This window comes from Chrysemys picta, chromosome 6, assembly GCF_011386835.1.
Source record: "Chrysemys picta bellii isolate R12L10 chromosome 6, ASM1138683v2, whole genome shotgun sequence".
Taxonomy (NCBI): domain Eukaryota; kingdom Metazoa; phylum Chordata; order Testudines; family Emydidae; genus Chrysemys; species Chrysemys picta.
Genome location: NC_088796.1, coordinates 37,525,939 through 37,546,142, shown reverse-complemented (window position 1 = coordinate 37,546,142; position 20,204 = coordinate 37,525,939). Strand labels below are relative to the sequence as shown.

Below are 20,204 nucleotides of genomic sequence, written 5' to 3'. Positions count from 1 at the left end.
ATCCTGTCAATACAATACATTCAAAATCTGTACATGCTGGAATATTAAAAAATCTGAAAATATAAATAAAAAATTGAATTTAAAGCAAAAGTATAATCATAACAAATCATAACATTCCATTTTCTTGTCCTATTTAGTCAGAGCCTGATACTTGGAGTCTTTTCTTTGCAACAAGTTCGTTTATGTTTGGGGTTAGGTTCTGTGTTGTGAAGATTCTCAGGATCGATTGCAGGTGTTCATCAGTGAGGCGACTCCTGTGTGACGTTTTGTTAATTTTCATCACAGAGAACAGCTGCTCGCACAGATATGTGCTGCCAAACATGGACAGGATTCGAGCCGCATGTTGGCGGAGCTGCGGCATCGCTTCAGGAATGAAGCGAGTGAACTGTGCTGGCCCCGCAGTGTCGTACTTTGCCTTCAGTGTCCCGTTACATTGCAGTTCTATCAGCTCCATCTGCATTTCTACAGGTGCGGTTTCCACATCGACTGCAAATGGGTTGCGAAGCAGCTCGAAGTTACTTTTCTGTGCCTCAAAGTCACTGAAGCGCCGTGCGAACTCAGTGCGCAGCGCGCTGAGTTTTTCAGCAAAGGTGGCATTTGGGAAAACTGTGGCACTTTCTTGGTTCCGTATTACTTGGCAACAGGGAAAGTGAGACAAGTTGCATTGGTGCATTTGTGTCTCCCATAAGCGCAGCTTCACTTGAAATGCCTTCACTGCATCATGCATATCGGTTATTATGTGCTCCCGTCCCTGGAGTTGAAGGTTTAAAGCGCTAAGATGCGACGTTATGTCAGCCAGGAACGCCAACTCACATTTCCACTTTTCATCCCGCAGAACTGTGCAGTCTTTCCCCTTACTGTCCATGAACTGGCAGATTTCCTCTCGCAGCTCAAAGTGTCTTTTGAGAACTTTTCCCCGACTTAGCCACCGGACCTCCGTATGATATGGCATATCGCCAAACTCGCTATCTATTTCCCGCAGAAAAGACTGGAATTGGCGGTGATTTAAACCGTGGGCTCTGATAAAGTTGACGGTTTGTGTTACAGTGTTCATCACATGATCCATTTTTAGGACTTTAGCACTCAGCGATTCCTGGTGTATGATGCAGTGATACACTGTCAACTCACCGGCACAGTTCTCCTCCCGCATCTTTGAGCGCATCCTTCCCACCAGTCCATTTTTTTCACCACACATAGCAGGTGCGCCATCTGTTGTAAGTCCAACGAGTTTTTCCCACGGCAGTTTCATGTCGGTTACACTTTGAAATACATTTCCAAAGATGTCTTCTCCTTTCGTTGTTCCGTGCATCGATTTAATGTCCAGTATTTCCTCTGTTACGCACAAATTGGAATCCACACCACGGATAAATATCGCCAGCTGTGCAGTGTCAGTCGCGTCAGTAGTTTCATCCACGGCAAGGGAGTATGCAACAAAATCTTTTGCTCTTTCAATCAACTGTGTTTTCAAATCAGTCGCCATCTCACAAACCCGATTAGCAACAGTGTTTCTGCTGAGGCTTACATTTGCAAACGCTCGCGTTTTATCTGGACAAAGGACGTCGCACACTTTCATCATACAATTCTTTACGAATTCCCCCTCGGTAAACGGCCGTCCTGATTTAGCGATCTCTTCGGCCACAATGAAACTTGCTTTCACAGCAGCTTCACTTTGTGATTTTGCTTTGGTGAAAAACGTCTGCTGGGATGTCAAATTCTTCTTCAACTCCTCTACCTTTTGTAGCTTCTGTCCTGCGCTCAGGTTTTTGAATTTGTTCTCATGTTTCGTCTCGTAGTGCCGTCTTAGGTTATACTCCTTCATTACAGCGATATTACTCCCGCAAAGGAGACACACTGGTTTACCTGCAATTTCAGTAAACATATACTCATTCTCCCACCGGCTTTGAAAGCCTCGGTTTTCAGAATCAATTTTTCTCTTGGCCATTGTTGGGGTCTAGCTTTGATTTGATATTAGCGTTGTATACATCAACAGACCGCGAACTTGAACCGCGGCTTGCCGTTGGCGGCAATTGCACTGCATCATGGGATTTGTAGTGTGTGTTATTGGGGCGTCATATCACAGGGCCATTAAAAACAGATATATAAAACGATTTCGCGGGCCGGATATAATTGTATGGCGGGCCGGATGTGGCCCGCGGGCCTTGAGTTTGACACATGTGCTCTAGACGATGGAATTAAACAGGGACTTGTGGGAAGAGAAAGGGTGCTCTGGTGGTTATGACAGGTTACTGCCATGGAGGAGAATAATTCTCTTTTCCTGCCTTTGCCACAGACTTGCTTTTTGATGCTGAGCAAGTCACTGAAACCAAATTTTTGGCAGGTGGCCACTACTTTTGTGTTCCTCATTTTCTGGGTGCCTAACCTGAGACACCTGGAGCCTGATTGCAGAAGTTCTGAGCACTCACAGCTGCAGTCAACAGGAGTTATGGATGCTCAGCATCTCTGGAAGTAAAGCAGTGTGATCTTGAGCATAGAATTTGGAGTTGAAAGGTTTTGAGTTGTAGTCTTAACTCCGTTTCCAGTTCCAGTTGTGTGGCCTTAGGCGAGTCTCGTTTCCCCATTTTAAAATGGGGATAAATAATGCTTTTTTATCTCTGAGTGGATTGATAAGTATGCTGATGAGCACCCTAGACAAGGCCCTGAGGAAAAGAATAATCCTGTATTCATTGCACTCTTTGAATAGTGTGCGGTAAATAAGACAAACATTGAATGGGGTGGATAAAATGAAATACTAAACAGCTTCCTTGTTGCCTGAGGACTGTCCATCCTGGGCACTGAATGAGACAGCAGTTCTATGGAAAAAAAATAAATATATGAGCATGTAATGAAAGAGTGTATTATAATATATATGCACTAGGAGGCAGAATTAAGGTTGCAACCTAAATGTTGTCATTTCCTAACTTTTCAGTGCATGATTTTGTATACTAAAGTAATGTTATGTATATAACGCCTTTTCATCCAGAGTACCATGCGTAGGGGTATGTCTACACTACGAAATTAGGTTGATTTAATAGAAAGTTCTGTTTGTTTCTCCTGGATGAAAACCCACCCCCTTGGTTCACTCTACTTCCCTGTAAGCCAACCGCCCTCCCCTCCCCCCTTTGATCTCCACTTGCAGAGGCAATAAAGTCATTGTTGTTTCAAATTCATGCATTCTTTATTAATTTGTCACACAAATGGGAGGATAACTGCCAAGGTAGCCCGGGAGGGGTTGGGGAGGAGGGAAGCACAGGGGTGGGGTAGTTGTAGGGCCACCCCCTAGAATTGCAAGCAGCTCATCATAGAAGCAGCATGTCTGGGGCTCTGACCCGGAGTGGCCGTTTGCCTCTCTGGTTCTTTGGAAGGCTTGCCTGAGCTCCTTAAATTTCACGCTGCACTGCTGCGGGTCCCTGTTATAACCTCTGTCCTTCATGCCCTTGGAGATTTTTTCAAATATTCCTGCATTTCGTCTTTTGGAACGGAGTTCGGATAGCACGGATTCATCTCCCCATACAGCGATCAGATGCAGAACCTCCCATTCGGTCCGTGCGGGAGCTCATTCAGAAGTTCGCGGGGCTTTTCCTATCTACCTACCCAGTGCATCTGAGTTGAGAGTGCTGTCCAGAGCGGTCACAATGGAGCACTCTGGGATAGGTCCCAGAGGCCAATACCATCGAATTGCATCCACACTACCCCAAATTCAACCCAGCAGGGTCGATTTCAGCGCTAATCCCCTTGTCAGGGAGGAGTACAGAAATCGATTTTAAGAGCCCTTTAAAATGACAAAAATGGCTTCGTCGTGTGGACGGGTGCAGGGTTAAATCGATCTAACGCTGCTAAATTCGACCTAAACTCGTAGTGTAGACCAGGGCTAAGTGTAACAAACTTAAGGGCTGAGTATGCTGCACATTTAGCAATGGTAGTGCAACACTGCAGTATTCTTCAAGGGTCCAATGTGGCAAACGTATGCCAATATATAGTCCTTGTTAGTATTATCTACACTAGACTTTTGTCCTTAAAATTTCCCAACAACTGCTACCATTGGTGCAGTTTCACTAGTGGTGGGAGCTGTTTTAACAGTGTTTTAACAAATCTGTTGTCCAGACCTGCTTTGAGCATGGTTAGATGATGCAGCAATTAAAATACCAGCAGTGAGTCTATGCTAGTATTCCTACTGTTGCTAACACTGGTGATAGAACCAGCAGGACATTTTAAGAAAACGGTCTAGTATAGATTTAAATACAAATATGTGTACGTAAATAAGTGTAATCAGAATCAACCTAGTTTGTGAAAATGATAATTTGGCTGCAGCTGGGAGGATTTTTCAAGACAGGGACTATAGATATCTCCAGATCTTTGTGGCTTCTTTTCTAAAGGTCCCTGCACCTTTGGCTGTAGATGGTGCTGAGTATAAGATGGGTCCTTCCAGCTTCCTCTCCATAGCAGACTCAATGGAACCCACCCAGGATATCAGATCTGGAGGCTTTTCTTTCTCATCCCTCCGCATGGGAAGCAGCAGCAGAAGCTCCCTGACATGATCACCACCACCCTTCAGCAACCTAACTTCACTCTTCTGGTCCACTATACTTCACACACACTCTTCTCAGAGGGAGGAAGAAAGTAGAAAGAAGAAAGAGACCGTCCTTGCCACCTAAGAGCTTACAATCTACATAGGCAAGACAGACAAAAAGTGGGAAAGGAAGAAGAGACTCAGAGAGGTGAAGTGATTTGCCAAAGGTCACACGGCAGGTCAGGAACAGAATTAGGAATAGAACCGAGGTGCTTGGAGTCCTTGTCCAATGCCCTGTCCACTACAGCATGCTGTTACTCTTGTCATCTTTCTCTTGCTCAACACGTATGTAAGGCCATTAGGGATGGGTGTCAGCAGCATACTCAAGATCTTTTAACCTTTGCTTCCTTGGTAACTCTCCGAGGATATGTCCACGGGGGCCGGGAGGCACATTCCCAGCTGCAGTGTAGGCAGAATTGTGCTAGCTCGTCTTGACACAGCACACTAAAAATAGCAGTGTTGACATTGTGGCTTTGTGGGGAGCAGCTCGGGCACTCAAGCCCAGCTGACCTGCTGGCTCTGCTCTTGGGTGGCTACCCCAAGTTTCCACCAGAGCTGCAACATCCAGACTAGCTTTAGCACACTAACTTGAGCCCTTCTAGTGTAAACCTGTCAATCCAGACTGGGAGGTTTGTTCCCAGCTGCAGTGTAGACATATCCTAGGAAAGTTACCAAGGAAGCAAAAGTTAAAATGTCTTGAGTATGCTCCCGATACCCAGTTGTATATTTATCTCCTCCAGCAGGTTAGCTTAGTCAAGTATCTTTTTCCACACTCTGCCAGAGATGAGGTATGATCTGGATGAGGCTCAATCCAGATAAAACAAAGATAATATTGGTATGCTGGGCAAGGTAAGATGTGGCAGAAAGTTATATATAAGTTTCCTGGGAGTCCGTTTAGATTTCAAAAACCTTTGACTTTTTAAATTTAATGTATGGGTAGGAGATTGTGGTATGTTCTACTTGAGACTACACTTCAAATCTACTTGGAAAATAAAAATAGTACAGAATACAGCAGCCTGCTTGTTAAGTAGAATATCCCATTGTGAGCATATTACCCCAGTGCTCCATGATCTTCACTGGTTGCATATGGACTTCTGGGTGAAGTTTAAGCTGTTAGTATTTCTCTATAAAACCCTAAACAGCCTGAAAGCTGCCTATGTGAGTTGAGGTATATAGGTACCAAAAAAGAGAGGGCTGCTGGCAGGGCATTCTCCATGAAGACCCTTTTCCTTTTCCTCCACACCTCAATCTGAAATAGCCTGAATCTGTTGACCCTCATGGCATGTTGCAGGCTGCCTTGACAGGGACAGCTGCTATAAGTAAAGCTACATCTATTCCTAAATGTTTGCAGGATTAGCAGGGGCGGCTCCAGGCACCAGCGCAGCAAGTGCGTGCCTGGGGCGGCAAGCCGCGGGGGGTGGCCTGCCGGGCGGCAGTCAGGCTGCCTTCGGTGGCATGCCTGCAGGAGGTCCGCCAGTCCCGCAGCTTCAGCGGCGGGTATGCCGAATCTGTGTTACCAGCGGACCTCCCACAGGCATGCCACCGAATCCACGTTACCAAGTGGACTGCCTGCATAGAGCTGCCCCTGAGGATTAGGACCTTATTTTTCACACCTGGCTGCTTCTTGTATTGCTTATGTAATACAATTTCTTACAATGTCAACAATTCTGTTTAATTTAAAAAGTATGAACAATATGATGGATAACTTTGGATGTCACACCAGCAAGAATATATAATTATTAATTTGCCTATATATAGTGTTAACTGAATTTATCACAGATGGTTTCTTTACTTGCAGCATTCTGCAGCGATGACCTTCAACAAATCTTTAGGTGACCTTGAGATAGCATTTTCTTCAAATACAATAACTCAACTCATCTTTAAATATTAAATAGTACTTACCTGAAAGCTCACTGTAAAGATAAACATAGATGGTGCATTCCTCCTTAACCTAAATATTAAAATACACACTCCCATTTTCTTGCTTTTCATATTTTCCTGTTATGTAGGCAACTGGGTTGAGTGGATACAATTTAGAGCTAAAAATTGAGCTGCTTATATCTTTTGAACATGTTTCCATTAGTATTTTAAATGACTTCCAAATGTTAGTTAATGCAGAATTCCAAGGTCACTGAAGAATATGTTAAGAAACATTAAGGGATACTATCTAAATAGTGTACAATATCAGTTCCAAGTTTAGAAAGCACATTTTAATTGCCAATTCAGTCAATGCTCTTTTTAACTTTTTTTGCATGCAAAAATACATGTTAAGTTCAAAATTAGAATTGGTTGAAAATTTTCCAATAGCACATTTTTCTGTCAGAAAATACTTTCAGCAAAATTGAAACATTCTGTGGAAATTTGTTGGTTTTGGTGCAATTGTGTTTTGAAAAAATTTGAAATTACATGTTTTGATAAGTTTGAAATGAATTGGAACATAAGGTTTGATTTTTTGTTTGTTTTAAAACAACTTTTTGTTTTGAAATTGTTATGAATTATGACATATAAAAAGTAAATTAGAAGGATGTGTTTTGATTTTAATCAAATTAGAATGTTTGGATTGACCAGAAATTTTATTTTTCCAGTACTATAATTTCACAGGAAATTTTCATATATTTTGTTTGTGTTCTGAATCAGAACAAAAACAGATTTCTAAATCATGGAATTTCATGCCAAAAGTAAATTTTGGTACCTGCACAACTCTATCCAAAATGATGTTCTAAAGAAATCAAGTACAGTAAATATTTTTCAAATCCACATTTTGCATTATATAGATTTTGTAAGTATAGATATTAAATATACTCATTTGCCTATGTAATTTTCATTTGCTGTGTCTACTCTGCATCCCCAGACATTCCCTGGGCATCCTCCAGTTAGACATGTAGCTCAAAACTGCTTACAGCTTATGTTAAAGGATCTGGTTGTTAAGATCAACAACTTGATGTGTGTAATGAACACTTCTTTCTCCCCTCGCCCCCATAGTGAGTTCAGACAATAGGTCTCTGGGAAGCAGAGCCATTCAAACAGGCAGAATAATTAGATACATCAGTCATTTGTGTGCTGTTTAAATAGAGTAATCCTTCTAAATAAAAACCTATCTATACAAAGAGAAAAATAGAAAATGGAACAAGGAGCAGTTAGCTTCACTACAAAAATACCTAGGCAGATTATTAAAATCTTGATTATCACAAAAGAAATGTTGAGGAATAGAAAGGCTATAACAATGGCTTATTCAGATATAGAAATCATTGTTCCTGCACCCTTTCCCCAAATAGCTTATTCTCCTGAGCTGTTTTTCATGAGGTACATGCCTTGTGCTTTTGCGTGGAAATAGCTGACTTACCATCCCATGTGTTTTGGCGTGAGCATCTGTTTTCATCTCCAGGTGGTGGAGTGCCTTGGCACCAACCAAGATTAGGGTCTCATTGAGCTAGGCAGTGGTAGAAAGTCCCTGCCCTGAAGAGCTTACACTCTAAACATACAAAGAAGACACAGGGCAGGGTACAGGCATAGAACATACAAATAAGAACATCTAACCTCCTGTCCTCCACACCCTTGCCTCTCCATATGCTAACACAGATGTAGACCTGCTAGTCCTTACTCATGCAAGTGGTCTTATTGATTAAATTGGCTGCTACACTCATTAATAAGAGCTAGCAGTCTTAGACCTGTATACCTTGACTATTTATTCTTGGTTGGGATGTCAAATATTTCCTGCATTATTATAAATGTCTTTAACAATGTATTTTTGAAGGAAATGGAATAAAATTTAATTGGATTTAGTCTATAACTCTAGTCTGGGGATATCCCCAATATTAACCCATTCAACCAGTAACATTTACATAGAATCATAGAAGATTAGGGTTGGAAGAGACCTCAGGAGGTCATCTTGTCCAACCCCAACTAAATTATCACAGCCTGGGCTTTGTCAAGCCGGGCCTTAAAAACCTCTAAGGATGGAAATTCCACCACCTCCCTAGGTAACCCATTCCAGTGCTTCATCACCCTCCTAGTGAAATAGTATTTCCTAATATCCAACCTAGACTTCCCCCACTGCAACTTGAGACTGTTGCTCCTTGTTCTGTCATCTGCCACCACTGAGAACAGCTGAGCTCCATCCTTTTTGGACCCCCCCTTCTGGTAGTTGAAGGCTGCTATCAAATCCCCCCTCACTCTTCTCTTCGGCAGACTAAATAAGCCCAGTTGCCTCAGCCTCTCCCCATAAGTCATATGCCCCAGCCCCCTAATCATTTTTGTTGCCCTCTGTTGGACTCTCTCCAATGTATCCACATCCTTTCTGTAGTGGGGGACCCAAAACTGGTCGCAGTACTCCAGATGTGGCCCCACCAGTGCAGAATAGAGGGGAATAATCACTTCCCTCAAACTCGTTCCATTGCACTATATTATACATTGTAAAGTTGAAACATGCTACAAATAAAGAAGCAAAAATGATGAGGTGATACTGTCATGAATCACTTAACATTCATATATAGCTCTTGAGTGTTCCTTTGATCATTGGGTTGTCCTTCATATTTTTGTTCCCCACTATTAGGATGTTTCTGAAATATCAAGTAGATAATTCATGGTTTTACTCATACAAACTAACATAAAGTAAGTATTATTATAAAACCTCTAAAATAAGCCAAAGATAAGCTTAGATAATGTCAACCTTGACCTTTTTCAAGATCCAAATAGTAAATTATTTAAAAAATAATCTTAAAACAATTTTTTTCCCTAAATGTTGTACTACTTACCAATGAAGACTAGACAGAAGGCCCTGATTTTCAGAAGTGCTAAGGATCCACAGCTCTAGTTGAGGTCAACAGGAGCTGCAGTGCTCAGCACCTCTAAAAATGATGTTAAAAAAAATGTCCAGGGAGCTGTGTGAAACTTTAGCATTGAAACCCAACACCAGGTGAAATGAGTTTGAGTGTGTGTCATTAACTCTGTTCAGGCTGGACAAACAGTCTCTCTTCACCCCAGTGAGACTGCCCCTCCCACTCCTCTTACCCACCTTTTGACACTTTTTGTATTGTGAAAAAGGCCTTAGTTCTAGATTCCTCTGCAAAATATTCAGTGGCACAGCATCAGCCTGCATCTCTATCTCATAATCATTTCAAGTGGCCTGGTGGCCTGCTCCCCAATCAGCTGCCTTCCGAAAGGCAAGTAAGTGTGAGCCTGCCACTGGATGGTAACGCTACTTACCCCCAATTCTGCACCAGCTGGGCAGGGAACAGTCTTGTTTCCTAATATCTCCTTCAGTAAGACAATAGGGCCAGGGAAGAACTTGTTGACAGACACTCATGTCGCTTAGCTAGAAGAATTAGAGGGAAGCAGTTCACAACCCAATTCCTGTTTCCAACAACTTGGTGCCATGCAAATTCTAAAGTCAGTCCTCTGATTACTGTGAGAAGAGGAAAGAACCCCCACCCCTCAAGACCACCAAAAGTTACTCCCCCACACACTCATTTGTTCTTCAGAAATGTTTCTAGTCTACTATATTGGGCACAAAATCCTTGTTTCACCACCCATATCTTGTTCCAGTTGTTTGTTTGTGCTAACATTTATTATTATTTATACATGTGTATGGCATTTTACAAACAAAAGACAGTCCCCCAAAAGCTGGATCTCAAGCAGTTTCTTGCTTTGCTTGTGCAGAGACCTTTCAAACAAAGTTAAGCCGTAACTTGGTAAGTGATGATAAATACTGGGAGGAAGGGAGGAGGAAAATATTGGCAATAATATTAAGCAGGTTTTTTTGGTTAGGTATTCACATGTTGTGAAATCCCATTTTTTAATTTTTTGTTACAGCCAAAGCAAAATACATTCTATCTTCTATTTAAACTTCAGTTCTTCTATGCTTAACCTAGAGTACACAGTACATCAGGGCAGTGATGTCGTATAGGGATTTGTGGGTAGGATTAGGAATAGAATCTCAGCTGCAACAACCAATAAAAGGACACCAGTGGTCGACTGCGAGCTATGATAGCTAACTCAGATATTTGTATTAGAGTTTGCTCTTGCTACTGGATGTATTGTGAAGCTAATCATACAACAAATGCTTGCTATTTTGGGTTGATTTAGGAACTCCATTAACCTAGCCAGTCTAGCAACAATACCGAAGATACTCCTTTCCTCCAACAAATATTACTATGGTCTATTATGCACCCAGAAACCAGTTCTTTTTTCTGACTAAGGGCCCGATCCTACAATATTCCATTTGAGATGGGAATTTTGCTTGTGTAAAGACCGAAGGATCAAGGTTTAAGATTAAAAGTCTCCAGTTCATGGCATGACTTGTGCAGTTCTGAGGATAAAGATCAAAATAACTTAATGAGCTATCTTTTGGGGTGAGGTGAGAATCCAAATTCAAATGTCATCTTTCATTTCTGGCCAACTGGGTCTCGGAAACTGAATGTCTTCTGTTGCCTAACAATGATCCTTCTATGTGAATAGTCTTGAAGGCTTCATATGGATCCATGCTGAGCCCTGCTTCCTGGCAAGACAAGCAACATGGATCCCTATGGGAGAAAGGTAACAAAGCATGTACAGAAAACTTTAACATCTACTGTACTTAAATTAACAAAGATGCTACAGAATATTTCAAGAATGTAGTAATAGCAAAGTTAAATAACTTTTACCTATAATAAGAGATTTTAATATACCTGACATCAATTCCCTAGGACATGATATTTTAATAACATTAATATTTTACCATCTTTAAGGCACGAGTACACATTCTGAATTTTAAACACTGAAAGTTGCAATTATACATGTTCTGTTTATGCAAGAAGAGTTTGATGTGCGTATCTGACATTCTGTATACAAGCGACTCAATTCTGAACTCTCTTACATCAGTTATACACAGCTGTAATTCTCTTGACTTCAGTAGAGTTACTCCTACGTGCCATGGTGTTAGTGAGGTCAGAATTAGGTCCAGCTTATTTTTAGTATATGTGAGTTCTGTAAAGAAATTTATGTGAGATTCTTAAATAAAACAGATGATCTTATGAATATGTCCAGTGTCTTACTAGTACTTACATCTTTGAGATTATGGGGGGATTGAAAAGATATGTATGTTTTGTTGAGAAATAGCCTTTCTGTAGTTAGTTACGAGTGATCTGAATTTTACATGACATGTAAACATAGATGAATACAGTTCTGGCCACCCAAAATGAAGCACTCCTGGCATCTTTTGTATTAGTCCTCACCCTCTCCCAGATATGTAATCTTTTGTTAAATTTCTTTTCCCCTTTACAAAACAAAAAGTGAACAAAACAGGACAAAAATAGATCTAGAAAATGGAGATTGGTAATGATATCTTCAGAGGTGTTTAAAAAGCTATACGATAAGACACTTGCTAAGGTAAATCTATTACTTAAATGTCCACTTCCTTCAATAGTTTTGTATTTTTAATCTTTTTGGGTTGATATGTCTATCTTTAAATGACAAAACTATGGAAATTAGAGATGGAAAAGACTTATTAGCACACCAGTTAATTTTCCTGGCACTGCAGAATTATTCTCTACAATGTGTTTTCTTCTAATTTAGTTTTAAACCTCCCAAGCAATGAGTCTTTCACCACTTCCCTTGGGGAAGCAGATCTAGAGACTTAAGGAACCCACTATCAGAAAGTTTTTCCTAAAAGTTACCCTAACATTTCCTTTCTAAGTTTAATCCTACTATTCCTAGTTTATGCCATCCTATATGATTCATCTCCTTCTTGGTGTTTATGCCCTTATGATACTTGCAGATTATCACAACCCCGCTACTCCCCTCTAAGTCAGATGTTAGCTTATTATACCTATTTATCTTTCCTAGCATATCACCACAAATAAATTGCTCTATCCCCATTATTATTTTTGGCATTTCATTTTTCCTTGTGGGGATGGGTGGGGGGTGTGAGTTGAACCTACTGTATTTTGGAGTTAATACCTCTAGGCACACACATGACCAATGGGGAATGATGGATGGATGCATCTATCCAGTTATTTATACTACTTTAATCACTGTTGTATCTGAGCCCCTTTATAATGATTAAATCACATAATTTTTTACATCATTATGGGGAAAAACTGTTCAACTTTTTTTTTTCTTGGATAGCTCTTAAAATGTGGGTGTGAATGCCATGGGAAACTCCTTGTGATATAGAGAAACCTGCAGAAAATTATTTAGGTAATTACCGATAATAATAAAATGTAATATGTCCTACAGATAATGTAGTTCCACAGTCTAAAAGTTAATCTGATTGTGTGACAGCCAATGTAACACACAGAAGCCTTAACCCTAAAAGTTTCCTTGAGCTGTTTCATTTATTGTGTATGACTGAATTGATAGCAGTTGCTTCTTTCCATCAAAGACAAATGTGTAATTGTACTTTTGATTTATAGTTTAATTGCTATAAATTGGCCGATAATGACTCTTGTTTCATCTTTGTGCCACTAAGGCTTCTTAATGTAGAATATATTTATAGGGCCAGATCCGGCTGCAATTGAAGACTAGCAAAATCCCATTTAATTAAGTGGGAGCAGGATCCAACCCACACATGGATGCTAAAAGCTGTGTGAGAGATTAATGTAGAGTCATCAGTAGCCTGGCATTTCCTCTGGAGACTACTCTGTAAATCTATCCATAATTGAAAAGACAGAAAATCATGATTTTAAGACTTTCACTGTTAACAGTAAACGACATGGTAGCTCAGAGTAAGTAGCAGTAATTATTAAAAAGCTTCTAGAATTGTAATGTTTTTCATTATTGTAATGGAGGAAATCAACAACATTGAAGTAGCCAAAGCAAAAGTCTTCTTAACATACACAGTATTAGGATGGGATGGTGGGGGAGAGGGGTTTGAAGCAATGCTGATTTGCTGTTAGTTTAAAGATGTTCAACCTCTTCATTAAATTAAATTACATTTGAAGAGATAGTTTTGATTGTCTGACCAATTGGTCTGATGTGTGAGAATGTTTTATTCTTTGGTACTATGCTATAAGTGATTCCTTTCAAGAAAAAAACTATGCAAATAGAATACGTTGTTACTAACTGAAGAAAACACAGGAATTGCCATATCATAAGAGACTAATGGATCCTATAGTCTGGTAATCCAACCCCAACATTGGTCAGTACTGGATATTTATTTATGGACTTGTCTCTAGTTCGCACTACAGTATCTTCACATATTGATGAATTTTATCCTTGCCACTACTCTGTGAGGTAGAGGAAGCCTAATTATCACTTAGTCACTTTACAGATAGGAACTACAGGCCAGTCAGCCTCACCTCAGTCCCTGGAAAAATCATGGAGCAGGTCCTCAAGGAATCAATTATGAAACATTTAGAGGAGAGGAAAGTGATCAGGAACAGTCAGCATGGATTCACGAAGGGGAAGTCGTGCCTGACTAACCTAATTGCCTTCTATGATGAGATAACTGGCTCTGTGGATGAGGGGAAAGCAGTGGATGTGTTATTCCTTGACTTTAGCAAAGCTTTTGATACGGTCTCCCACAGTATTCTTGCCGCCAAGTTAAAGAAGTATGGGCTGGATGAATGGACTGTAAGGTGGATAGAAAGCTGGCTAGATCGTCGGGCTCAACGGGTAGTGATCAATGGCTCCATGTCTAGTTGGCAGCCGGTTTCAAGCGGAGTGCCCCAAGGGTCGGTCCTGGGGCCGGTTTTGTTTAATATCTTTATTAATGATCTGGAGGATGGTGTGGACTGCACTCTCAGCAAGTTTGCAGATGACACTAAATTAGGAGGCGTGGTAGATACACTAGAGCAGGGGTGTCAAACTCAATTGCACAGGGGGCCAAAACTCAAAACTCGCGGGCCGAACAGTATAACCATTTATTTAACAGACTAAATATTTATGTTTTTTAACCATTAATATGAACCAAAATACAGGATATCATTCCAAAATAAATACATTTCAACTTAAAATATTTTGCTCTTCATAAAAAAATATCCTGTCAATACAATACATTCAAAATCTGTACATGCTGGAATATTAAAAAATCTGAAAATATAAATAAAAAATTGAATTTAAAGCAAAAGTATAATCATAACAAATCATAACATTCCATTTTCTTGTCCTATTTAGTCAGAGCCTGATACTTGGAGTCTTTTCTTTGCAACAAGTTCGTTTATGTTTGGGGTTAGGTTCTGTGTTGTGAAGATTCTCAGGATCGATTGCAGGTGTTCATCAGTGAGGCGACTCCTGTGTGACGTTTTGTTAATTTTCATCACAGAGAACAGCTGCTCGCACAGATATGTGCTGCCAAACATGGACAGGATTCGAGCCGCATGTTGGCGGAGCTGCGGCATCGCTTCAGGAATGAAGCGAGTGAACTGTGCTGGCCCCGCAGTGTTGTACTTTGCCTTCAGTGTCCCGTTACATTGCAGTTCTATCAGCTCCATCTGCATTTCTACAGGTGCGGTTTCCACATCGACTGCAAATGGGTTGCGAAGCAGCTCGAAGTTACTTTTCTGTGCCTCAAAGTCACTGAAGCGCCGTGCGAACTCAGTGCGCAGCGCGCTGAGTTTTTCAGCAAAGGTGGCATTTGGGAAAACTGTGGCACTTTCTTGGTTCCGTATTACTTGGCAACAGGGAAAGTGAGACAAGTTGCATTGGTGCATTTGTGTCTCCCATAAGCGCAGCTTCACTTGAAATGCCTTCACTGCATCATGCATATCGGTTATTATGTGCTCCCGTCCCTGGAGTTGAAGGTTTAAAGCGCTAAGATGCGACGTTATGTCAGCCAGGAACGCCAACTCACATTTCCACTTTTCATCCCGCAGAACTGTGCAGTCTTTCCCCTTACTGTCCATGAACTGGCAGATTTCCTCTCGCAGCTCAAAGTGTCTTTTGAGAACTTTTCCCCGACTTAGCCACCGGACCTCCGTATGATATGGCATATCGCCAAACTCGCTATCTATTTCCCGCAGAAAAGACTGGAATTGGCGGTGATTTAAACCGTGGGCTCTGATAAAGTTGACGGTTTGTGTTACAGTGTTCATCACATGATCCATTTTTAGGACTTTAGCACTCAGCGATTCCTGGTGTATGATGCAGTGATACACTGTCAACTCACCGGCACAGTTCTCCTCCCGCATCTTTGAGCGCATCCTTCCCACCAGTCCATTTTTTTCACCACACATAGCAGGTGCGCCATCTGTTGTAAGTCCAACGAGTTTTTCCCACGGCAGTTTCATGTCGGTTACACTTTGAAATACATTTCCAAAGATGTCTTCTCCTTTCGTTGTTCCGTGCATCGATTTAATGTCCAGTATTTCCTCTGTTACGCACAAATTGGAATCCACACCACGGATAAATATCGCCAGCTGTGCAGTGTCAGTCGCGTCAGTAGTTTCATCCACGGCAAGGGAGTATGCAACAAAATCTTTTGCTCTTTCAATCAACTGTGTTTTCAAATCAGTCGCCATCTCACAAACCCGATTAGCAACAGTGTTTCTGCTGAGGCTTACATTTGCAAACGCTCGCGTTTTATCTGGACAAAGGACGTCGCACACTTTCATCATACAATTCTTTACGAATTCCCCCTCGGTAAACGGCCGTCCTGATTTAGCGATCTCTTCGGCCACAATGAAACTTGCTTTCACAGCAGCTTCACTTTGTGATTTTGCTTTGGTGAAAAACGTCTGCTGGGATGTCAAATTCTTCTTCAACTCCTCTACCTTTTGTAGCTTCTGTCCTGCGCTCAGGTTTTTGAATTTGTTCTCATGTTTCGTCTCGTAGTGCCGTCTTAGGTTATACTCCTTCATTACAGCGATATTACTCCCGCAAAGGAGACACACTGGTTTACCTGCAATTTCAGTAAACATATACTCATTCTCCCACCGGCTTTGAAAGCCTCGGTTTTCAGAATCAATTTTTCTCTTGGCCATTGTTGGGGTCTAGCTTTGATTTGATATTAGCGTTGTATACATCAACAGACCGCGAACTTGAACCGCGGCTTGCCGTTGGCGGCAATTGCACTGCATCATGGGATTTGTAGTGTGTGTTATTGGGGCGTCATATCACAGGGCCATTAAAAACAGATATATAAAACGATTTCGCGGGCCGGATATAATTGTATGGCGGGCCGGATGTGGCCCGCGGGCCTTGAGTTTGACACATGTGCACTAGAGGGTAGGGATCGGATACAGAGGGACCTAGACAAATTAGAGGATTGGGCCGAAAAAAACCTGATGAGGTTCAACAAGGACAAGTGCAGAGTCCTGCACTTAGGACGGAAGAATCCCATGCACTGCTACAGACTAGGGACCGAATGGCTAGGTAGCAGTTCTGCAGAAAAGGACCTAGGGGTCACAGTGGACGAGAAGCTGGATATGAGTCAACAGTGTGCTCTTGTTGCCAAGAAGGCTAACGGCATTTTGGGCTGTATAAGTAGGGGCATTGCCAGCAGATCGAGGAACGTGATCGTTCCCCTTTATTCGACATTGGTGAGGCCTCATCTGGAATACTGTGTCCAGTTTTGGGCCCCACACTACAAGAAGGATGTGGAAAAATTGGAAAGAGTCCAGCGGAGGGCAACAAAAATGATTAGGGGTCTGGAGCACATGACTTATGAGGAGAGGCTGAGGGAACTGGGATTGTTTAGTCTCCAGAAGAGAAGAATGAGGGGGGATTTGATAGCAGCCTTCAACTACCTGAAGGGGGGTTCCAAAGAGGATGGAGCTCGGCTGTTCTCAGTGGTGGCAGATGACAGAACAAGGAGCAATGGTCTCAAGTTGCAGTGGGGGAGGTCCAGGTTGGATATCAGGAAAAACTATTTCACTAGGAGGGTGGTGAAACACTGGAATGCGTTACCTAGGGAGGTGGTGGAGTCTCCTTCCTTGGAGGTTTTTAAGGCCCGGCTTGACAAAGCCCTGGCTGGGATGATTTAGCTGGGAATTGGTCCTGCTTTGAGCAGGGGGTTGGACTAGATGACCTCTTGAGGTCCCTTCCAACTCTGATATTCTATGATTCTATGAAACTGAGGCAGAGAGAGATTGATTTGCCGAGGGTCACACATGAAGCCCATGGCAGAGTCAGGAATAGAACCCAGCTCTCCTGAGTTGCTGTTCAATTGTAACTGGAGTTTCAGTTGTACAAGTGGGCGGGAACTCCCCTGCTTCTTTTGGTACTGCTGGAAATGTAGTTGGGTTTAAGTAAGGCATGCTGGGAGAAGGGTTGATGTAAGTCCTGCATTTTTCTTGAGTTCGGATTTACAAGGACGTGTCATTCCATTGTTCATATGCTGTTGTTCATTGTTGAGACAATCTGGGATCTAACTAGAAAAAGGACAGTGCAGCATACTAGACAGACCAGTGCTAAAGACTGGGGAAGGAAAATGTCCACTTTGAAACAAACCCTCTAGAGTGAGGAGTTCTGCCAATTTAAAAACTGTGAAACAAAGCCTCTGACCGGAAATGCTGTTTGTTTTGAAAGAATTCCATGACCAGTGGTCTGACTGAGAGACTAGCAGTTCTGCAATGAGAAGATCTGTCTGAGTGTACCCATGTGCCTTTGTCCCATATATGCAAGGACAATAACAAGAGACTATATTGCCAGCTGTGGTGCTAGCAGGGCTGGCTCCAGGTACCAGCTTGCCAAGCAGGTGCTTGGGGCGACCGCTCCGGAGAGGGGCGGCACGTCCAGCTATTCGGCGGCAATTCGGCGGACGGTCCCTCACTCCCGCTCGGAGCGAAGGACCGCCCGCCGAATTGCCACCGCAGATTGCGATCGCGGCTTTTTTTTTTTTTTTTTGCGCCGCTTGGGGTGGCAAAAATCCTGGAGCCGGCCCTGGGTGCTATGAGTTGGAGTTCAGGCTTCTGCATTAGGGGGTTCTGTGACAATAACCTGCCTGGGTCAATTAAAAATATGTATTTTAATACTCAGAGGCCAGAAAGGGTGTTGATAGGTGAGGTTGTAGAAGATGTCCCAAACACACACAAAAATACTTGAGGATATGTGGAGAAGTCCCCTCACCCTGCACACAATGGAGAGGAGTTGAGGTTATAAACCAAAAAGGCAGCTGGGGGTAACAGGAACTTGTGACAGGCAGCATTGCATAGGCAGGGAAATCACATATTCCAACTGTGCTAGCAGCTTTACTTCTAGGGTATGTCTACACTATAGCTAGAAGCGAGCCTCCCAGCCCAAGAGGACAGACTCATGCTAGCTCAATTCCAGCTGACACACTAAAAATAGCAGTGTGGATTTAGCAGCTCTAGCTCCAGCAGAGACTTGTGGCTGCCACCTGAGCCACAACTTCCACTCTGCTATCCCCCTATGCCTGAATTCCCCTACAGTCATGGCTAGTTTAGAACATATGCACAAAATACCTGTCAGGGTTCCCTCCCCACTCTGAACTCTAGGGTACGGATGTGGGGACTCACATGAAAGACCCCCTAAGCTTATTTCTACCAGCTTAGCTTAAAAAGTTCCCCAAGGCACAAATTCTTCCTTGTCCTTGGACAGTATGTTGCCACCACCAAGTGAGTTAGACAAAGATTCAGGAAAAGGACTACTTGGAGTTCCTGTTTTCCCCCAAATATCCCCCCAAACCCCTTCACCCCCGTTCCTGGGGAGGCTTGAGAGTAACCAAGGTGAGCACAGAGCAGACCCTTGGGTTTTTGGGATACTAAAAAGCCAATCAGATTCTTAAAAACAGATCTTTTATTATAAGGAAAGAAAGTAAAAGAAACCTCTGTAAAATCAGGATGGAAGGTAAGTTTACAGGGTAATAAGAATTCAAACACAGAGGATTTCCCTTAAGGCAAAACTTTAAAGTTACAGAAAAACAGGAATAAACCTCCCTCTTAGCATAGGGGAAATTCACAAACTAAAACAAAAGATACTCTAACGCATTTCATTGCTATTACTTACTATTTATGTAATATTAGATGTATCATTTCAGTAGGAGCTGGATTACTTGCTTGGTCTCTCCCTTTGTCTCTGAGAGAACACCCACAGAGCACAAAACAAAGCCTCCCCCCCCCCCAGATTTGAAAGTACCTTCTTTCCCCATTGGTCCTTCTGGTCAGGTGCCAACCAGGTTATCTGAGCTTCTTAACCCTTTACAGGTAAAGGAGGGATTTTATGCTACCCTTAGCTGTCCGTTTATGACAGTACCACTAAAACAACAGTGAGTATCCTAGACCGCACTAGGATGAGACAATTGTAGTTGAAGGATTTAAATAATCCTCATTTCTCTTTTACTTTTATATATCACCTTCTACATGAAAGAATCTCAATGTATTCTACACTCTGTGTGTGTGTGTGTGTGTGTGTGTGTGTGTATATATATATATATATATATAATATGTAGCACTACTGAAACATAAACACATCTGTCACAGCTTCCAGCAGAAAGGTTTGTGCACAGCATACTGAACAACTTCTGGGGGAGGGGAAATTGTTTTTCCTTCTAACATATAATATTAAATAGTATTAACCAAGCTAGTTTAATGCAGTCTCACATGCAGTTTCAAACAGTCTCAAACCATGAACTACACAGTAGCACTTGATGATAAGCCACAAGTCTCATATTTGATAAAATTCCAGTTCAGAATTTGCAGTTTTGTCCTGTATATTTTTTACCTTCACTTACCTTTTTTTTTTTAACAAAACAACATAACAA

General features: G+C 41.9%; 1 protein-coding gene and 1 long non-coding RNA gene across 4 annotated transcripts in view; one reads left to right on the top strand and one right to left on the bottom strand.

The window, feature by feature from the left end:
• PDE4D (phosphodiesterase 4D) overlaps positions 1–20,204 on the top strand; it is a 1,097,801-nt gene that overhangs the window by 321,790 nt on the left and 755,807 nt on the right. The gene's annotated exons all lie outside the window — the stretch shown is intronic.
• Positions 6,759–19,551, bottom strand: LOC112060882 (uncharacterized). Its single transcript, XR_002890001.3, has 3 exons — positions 19,451–19,551; positions 9,773–9,881; positions 6,759–9,126 (listed from the first exon to the last, which is right to left on the bottom strand). It is a non-coding gene; the product is annotated as an uncharacterized LOC112060882 (long non-coding RNA).